The following is an 8,141-nucleotide window of genomic DNA, read 5'->3' as shown; positions in this document are numbered from 1 at the left end:
TGTTGGTGGGAATGCAAGCTGGTGCAACCACTCTGGAAAACAGCATGGAGGCTCCTCAAAATGTTGAAAATAGAACTGCCCTATGACCCAGCAATTGCACTGTTGGGTATTTACCCTAAAGATACAAATGTAGTGATCCAAAGGGGCACATGCACCCGAATGTTTATAGCAGCAATGTCTACAATAGCCAAACTATGGAAAGAACCTAGATGTCCATCAACAGATGAATGGATCCAGAAGGTGTGGTATATATACACAATGGAATACTATGCAGCCATCAAGAGAAATGAAATCTTGCCATTTGCGACAACATGGATGGAACTAGAGCGTATCATGCTTAGCGAAATAAGTCAAGCGGAGAAAGACAACTATCATATGATCTCCCTGATATGAGGAAGTGGTGATGCAACATGGTGGCTTAAGTGGGTAGGAGAAGAATAAATGAAACAAGATGGGATTGGGAGGGAGACAAACCATAAGTGACTCTTAATCTCACAAAACAAACTAAGGGTTGCTGGGGGGAGGGAGTTAGGGAGAAGGGGGTGGGATTATGGACATTGGAGAGGGTATGTGCTTTGGTGAGTGCTGTGAAGTGTGTAAACCTGGTGATTCACAGACCTGTACCCCTGGGGATAAAAATATATGTTTATAAAATAAAAAATTAAAAAAAAATTAAAAAAAGTGATTATCTCAATAAACTAAGTCAAATTATTATTATTTTTTTTGGTTTCCCAGTGCAAATAAAAAATTATGTTTCCCAGTGCATATAAAAAATAAACACTATACTGTACTGTTCAAAAGCATTATGTCTTTAAGGAAAAACAATGTATATACCTTAAGTAAACTAGTTCTGAGTTTTCAGTGGGTCATAATTACTGATCACAGATCACCATAACAAATACAATAATAATGAAAAAATTTGAAATATTGCAAGAATTACCAACATGTGACAGAGAGACACAAAATGAACAAATGTTGTTAGAAAAATGGTGGAAGCAGACCTCTTTTATACAAGATTGCTATAAACTTTCAACTTGTAAGAATGTGATATATGCAAAGTTTAATAAAGGGAAGCACAATAAAAATGTATGTATATATTATTAACTATGATCATCATGCTGTACATTAGATCCCCAGAACTTTTTCATATTATAGTTGCAAGTTTGTACCCTTTGACCACCTTATTCCACCCCAGGTTCACCTCTTGTCAACTCAAGTCTAAGTTTCCATTAGTTTGCTTTTTTTTCTTCAGATTCTGTATGTAAGGGATATCATAATACATAAATTAAAAAATATATATAAAATCTTTGAAATATTTCAATTAGTATAATACCTTCAAGATCCATCCATGCTGTTGTAAATGGCAGTATTTCTTAATTTTTCATGGTTAAGTAATATTCCATAGTATATATTTACCATACTTATTTTATTCATTCATCCATGAATGGATACTGAAGTTATTTCCATCTCTTGCTTAGAGTTAATAATTTTATAATGAACATAAGAGTGCCGATATGTCTTCGAATAGTGACTTCGTTTCTTTTAGATATATACCTAGAGGTGGGATTACTGAATCATATGGTAATTTTACTTTTAATAATATGAATAATCTCCATACTGTTTTCCATACAAATTTATATCCCTATCACAGTGCATAAGTTCCCCATTTTCCCCAATATTTACCAAAATTTGTTAGTTTTAATTTTTTAGTAGTATATATTCTAATAGTTAGTAATATCTTGTTGTGTTTTTCAGAGGTAAACAAACAACAACAACAACATAATGACTTTGCCCTGAGTTTTTACGTTGAGCACTTTTTAATGCTCCTGTTGGTCATTTATATAACTTTTTTGAAAAAAAAGTCTATTGAGATCCTTTTGCTATTTTTTTAATTATATATTTTTTTTTTTTTTCTATTTGTATCTGTTGGTTATTAACCTCCTTTCAGATATAAGATTTGTAAGTATTTTCTTCCATTCTGTGGATTGTGTTTTCATTCCCTTTTTTTTTTTTTTTTTTTGGCAATGCAGAAACTTTAGTTTGATGCATTTATTTTTGCTTCTTTTGCTTGTGTTTTTTGGCCTGGTATCCACAAAACTATTGGCAAGACCAATGTCAAGGAGAATTTTTCCTATGTTTTCCTTTAGGAAATTTAGTTTCATGCATCACATTTAAGTCTTTAATCTATTTCAAGTTAAGATTTATGAGTGATATAAGGTTCCAGTTTCATGCTGGTTTATGTGACTATTCAGTTTTAAATATCATTTATTGAACAGACTATCTTTACCCATTATATATGTTGGCCCCTGTCAAATATTAGGTGACTGTATGAAAGGATTTATTTCTGGACTCTCAATTCTGTTCTACTTGTTTATTGGTCTATTTTTATGCCAGTATACTTTATTGTTTTGAGCATGAGGGCTTTGTAGTATAGTTTCAAATCAAGAAGTGTAATTTCGCTTCTTGTTGTCTTTTATGGTCTCATATAAATTTTAGGATTCTTTACTTACTTCTGTAAAAAAAAATTGGATTTTTTAAAAAGATTATTTATTTATTTATTTGACAGAGAGAGATGACAAGCAGGCAGAGAGGCAGGCAGAGAGAGAAGAGGTAGCAGCTTCCTGCTGAGCTGAGAGCCTGATGCAGGGCTCGATCCCAGGACCCTGGGATCATGACCTGAGCCGAAGGCAGCAGGGCTTAACCCACTGAGCCACCCAGGCACCCCTAACATTGGATTTTTGATAGGAATTGAATTTACAGATGGTTTTTGGTAGTATGGACATTTTAACAATATTAATTCTTACCATTCATAAATATGAGCTATCTTTACATTTATGTCTCCTTCAATTTCTTTATCAATGTCATAGTTTATGGGGTACAGATCTTTCATCTTCTTAGTTAAATCTTTTCCTAAGTATTTTATTATTTTTGATGCTATTGTGAATTAGATTGTTCTCTTTATTTTTTCAGATAGTTCATCATTAGAGTGTTAAAATGCTCCTGTCTTGTGCTTACTTTGGCAGCACATATACTAAAACTGGAATGATGCAGAGAAGATTAGCGTGATCACTGAGCAAGGATGACATGAAAAACTATTTAAAAAAATGAAACAAAACAAAATTCTTGTCTTTTATATATTGATCTTGTATTTGGCAGCTTTATTAAATTTGTTTATTCAAATTTTTTTGTGAAGTTTTTAGGATTTTTTTGCATGTAAGTTCATGTTATCCAAAAAAATAAAATTTTACTTCTTCCTTTTTTTCTTTTGGAGTCTTTTATTTCTTTGTGTTCCTTGTTTCTCTGGCTAGGACATCCTGTACTATGTCAAATGAGAGTAGTGAAAGTGGACACACTTGTCTTTTTTTCTGATCTTTAAGGGGAAAAAACATTCAAACTTTTTTGATTGAATATGAGATTAGCTCTAGGCTTGCAATATGTGTTTTTTCTTTAATGGATTTTTTTTAAATTATTTTTAAAAATTTTTATAAAACATATAATGTGTTTTTTATCCCTAGGGGTACAGGTCTGTGGATCACCAGGTTTACCCATTTCACAGCACTCACCATCACTCACCATAGCACCTGCCCTCCCCAATGTCCATACCCCTACCATTCTCTCCCAACACACCTCCCCCCAGCGACCCTCAGTCTGTTTTGTGAGATTCCGTCTTTTATGGTTTGTCTCCCTCCCAATCCCATCTTCTTTTATTTTTCTTTTCGTATGCCCGAAACCGCCTATGTTGCATCTCCACTTCATCATATCAGGGAGATCATATGATAGTTGTCTTTCTCAGATTGATTTATTTCGCCAAGCATAATACCCTCTAGTTCCATCCATGTCATCACAAATAGCAGGATTTCATTTCTTTTGATGGCTGCACAGTATCCCATTGTACATATATACCACATCTTATTTATTGATTGATCTGTTGAAGGACATTTAGGTTCTTTCCATAGTTTAACTATTGTGGACATTGCTGCTATAAACATTTGGGTGCATGTGCCCCTTCATTATGCCACGTTTGTATCTTTAGGGTATATATCCAGTACTATAATCACTGGGTCATAGGCTAGTTCTATTTTCAGCTTTTTGAGGCACCTCCACGCTGTTTTCCAGAGTTGTTGCACCAGCTTGCATTCCCACGTACAGTGTAGGAGGGTTGCCCTTTCTCCACATCCTCACCAGCATCTGTCATTGACTGACTTGTTCATTTTAGCCATTCTGAAAGGTGTGAGGTGGTATCTCATTCTGGTTTTTTGATTTGTATTTCCCTGATGCCGAGTGATGTGGAGCATTTTTTCATGTGTCTGTTGGCCATTTGGATGTATTCTTTGCAGAAATGTCTGTTCATGTCCTCTGCCCTTTTTTCATTCGATTATTTGTTCTTAGGGTGTTGAGTTTGATAAGCTCTTTATAGATTTTGGATAGATACTGGCCCTTTATCTGGTATGTCATTTGCAAATATCTTCTCCCAGATAACTTCTGACAGTCATCTTTTGGCTTTGTTAAATGTTTCCTTTGCTGTGCAAAAGCTTTTTGATCTGATGAAATCCCAATAGTTCATTCTTGCCCTTGCTTCCCTTGCCTTTGGCGATGTTCCTAGGAAGAAGTTGCTGCTGCTGAGGTCAAAGAGGTTGCTACCTGTTCTCTCCTCAAGGATTTTGATGGATTCCTTTCTCACATTATGCTTCTCATCCATTTGCAGTCTATTTTCATGTATGGTATAAGGAAATGGTCCAATTTCATTTTTCTGCATGTGGCTGTTCAATTTTCCCAACACCATTTGCTGAAGAGGCTGTCTTTTTTCCATAGGACATTCCTTCCTGCTTTGTTGAAGATTAGTTGACCATAGAGTTGAGGGTGTATTTCTGGGCTCTCTATTCTGTTCCATTGATCTATGTCTGTTTTGGGGACAGTTCCCTACTATCTTGATGATGACAACTTTGTAATAGAGCTTGAAGTCTGGAATTGTGATGCACACAACTTTGGCTTTCTTTTTCAATATTCTTCTGGCTATTCGAAGTATTTTCTGGTTCCATATAGATTTTAGGATGATTTGTCCCATTTCTTTGAAAAAAAATGGATGGGATTTTGATAGGGATTGCATTAAATGTGTAGATTGCTTTAGGTAGCATAGACATTTTCACAATATTTGTTCTTCCAATACAGGAGCATGGAACATTTTTCCATTTCTTTGTGTCTTTTTCAATTTCTTTCATGAGTACTTTAGAGTTTTCTGAGTATAGATTCTTTGTTAGGTTTATTCCTAGGCATCTTAGGGTTTTGGGTGCAATTGTAAATGGGATTCACTCCTTAATTTCTTTCTTCAGTCTTGTTTGTATAAAAAAATGCAACCAATTTCTGTTCATTGATTTATATCCTGACACTTTACAGAATTTCTATACAAGTTATAGCAGATTTGGAGTGGAGTCCTTTAAGTTTTCCACATACAGTATCATATCATCTGCAAACAGGGATAGTTTGACTTCTCTTCTGCCAATTTGGCAAAATTTGGATGCCTTTAATTTCTTTTTGTTGTCTGATTGCTGAGGCTAGGACTTCTAGTACGATTTTGATGAGCAGTGGTGATAACGGACATCCCTGCCGTGTTCCTGACCTCAGCGGAAAAGTATTCAGTTTTTCTCCATTGAGAATGATATTTGCAGTGGGTTTTTCATAGATGGCTTTGATAATATTGATAATATGTGCCCTCTATCCCTACACTTTGAAGAGTTTTAATCAGGAAGGGACACTGCACTTTGCCAAATGCTTTTTCAGCATCTATGGAGAGTATCATATGTTTTATTGATGTGCTGTATCACATTGATTGATTTGCAGATGTTGAACCAACCTTGTAGCCCTGGAATAAATCCCAGTTGGTCGTGGTGAATAATCCTTTTAATGTACTGTTGAATCCTATTGGCTAGTATTTTGGTGAGAATTTTAGCATCTGTGTTCATCAAGGATATTGGTCTGTAGTTCACATTTTTGATGGGAACATTGTCTGGTTTTGGGATCAAGGTGATGCTGGCCTCAGGAAAAAAAAACAGTTTGGGAGTTTTAGTTCCATTTCATTTTTTTGGAACAGTATCATGAGAATAGGAATTAATTCTTCTTTAAATGTTTGGTAGAATTCCCCTGGGAAGCCATCTGGCCCGGGGCTTTTGTTTGTTTGGAGATTTTTGATGACTGTTTCAATCTCCATACTGGTTATGGGTCTGTTCAGGTTTTCTATTTCTTCCTGGTTCAGTTGTGGTAGTTTATATGTCTCTAGGAATGTATCCATTTCTTCCAGATTCTTGAATTTGTTGGCGTAGAGTTGCTCATAGTATGTTCTTATAATTGTTTGTATTTCTTTGGTGTTGGTTGTGATCTCTCCACTTTCATTCATGATTTTATTTATTTGGGTTCTTTCTCTTTTCTTTTTGATAAGTCTGGAAAGGGGTTGATCAATCTTATTAATTCATTCAAAGAACCAGCTCTTAGTTTCGTTGATTTGTTCTATTGTTTTTTTTGTTGTTGTTGGTTTTTTGTGGTTTTTGTTTGTTTGTTTGTTTGTTTTTCTATTTCATTGATTTCTGCTCTGATCTTTATTATTCCTCTTCTCCTGCTGGGTTTAGGCTTTCTTTGTTGTTCTTTCTCCAACTCCTTTAGGTGTAGGGTTATGTTGTGTATTTGAGATCTGAGAGAGAAGCGTGGTTGCACACGTCTGTCACTGCACTCCCCAGGAGAAAGTGGGGGAGGGCGCAGCACACCTCCCCCAGAGAAGAGAAGGAGCCTTTGGCCTTGTGTCGGGAAAAGGACGGGAAGCAGGGTAGCCTGCCATGGCAGGAATAGCAGGCCGGTGGCAAGACAAGTGTCACCCGCCCTCTGAGCGGAGAGACAAAGCCTGGTTCCTAAGGAGACATGAGGGGACGACTAGGGCAGGGACACGTGCTCCACTCTGAGGAAGGAGTCTGGGCAGAAGGCAGGCCTGTCCTGTGCCTCTGGTCCCAAGGGGACAGCATCTCCTTGACCTCCTGTCCGTAGGGCAGACTTGGGCTAGCGACCAGGTGCCATACCCGGAACTCGCAGAAAACAGCACAGTCGAGAAACGGGCAGTCACATGCCATATTCCTCCAACATGTGACAGCGTTTTCGGTGGCAGGGGGTTTGCGGGGAAAGGAGTGGGGACAATCCCCAAAACTTCCCATTCCAGTGAAAGGGAGGTGATCAGGGTTCCTGTCATCTCTCCATTCTAGTGGGGAAACACTGGCCTTGTCCGCGAGTCCGCCTGAGGTCCAGTTCCAAAGGCCAAGCATTGCCTACACCGGGAGATTGTAAACTTCACCCTGACCCTGACCCAGACCATGACGATAACCTAACCCTGACCCTTACAGTGACACCGACAGTCAACGGAACACTAAACCTGACCCTGACGGTGAGACTGAACCTAACTCTGACCCTAAATGTAACCCTGACCCTGACACTAACATGGGCCCTCCCCCGAATCCTATCTCTGAACCTAACCCTAACACTAACCCCCTAACCCTACCTCGGACCCTGACCCTAACAAGTTCTAACCCTAACCGTCAACCGAAATCTAAACGTAGAACTAACCCTAAACATTAACAATAACCCTGACCCTATACCTGACTCTGATCATAACCCTAACCCTGAACTTTGCCTATACCAGACCCTGACCCTAATCCTGACCCTGGCCCTGACCCTAATCCTAACCATGACACTAACAATGACCACTACATAATCTTGTCCCTGACGCGAATGGGGACTTTAAACCAATACCTGATCCTGACCGTAAACCTGACACTGGCCCTAGACTTCACCCTGACCCCGACCAAGGCAAAGACCAGAAACGTAACCCTGACCCTAACAGTGACCCTGACCCTGAACCTAACACTAACCCTGACACTGAATGGGAGCCTGAACCTATCTCTAACCCTAAACATAACCCTGACCCTGACACTAACATGGGCCCTGACCCGAAACCTAATGCTGAACCTAACCCTAAATCTAACCCCTAACATTATCCCTGACACTGACCCTACCCCGGTCTAACCCTAACCCGCAAACTACCTCTAACCCTAAACCTAACCCCACTTTAACAATAATCCTGACCCTCTCCCTGACCCTGATCATAA

General features: G+C 38.2%; 1 pseudogene; it reads left to right on the top strand.

The window, feature by feature from the left end:
• Positions 1-3,007: 3,007 nt before the first annotated feature.
• On the top strand, positions 3,008-3,125 carry LOC123393692 (annotated as a pseudogene).
• Positions 3,126-8,141: the final 5,016 nt, after the last annotated feature.

The sequence above is a fragment of the Mustela putorius genome, unplaced genomic scaffold (assembly GCF_011764305.1).
Source record: "Mustela putorius furo isolate JIRA1106 unplaced genomic scaffold, ASM1176430v1.1 tig00000988_pilon_pilon_pilon, whole genome shotgun sequence".
Classification (NCBI taxonomy): Eukaryota; Metazoa; Chordata; class Mammalia; order Carnivora; family Mustelidae; genus Mustela; species Mustela putorius.
This window is presented reverse-complemented; position numbering and strand designations above follow the sequence as displayed.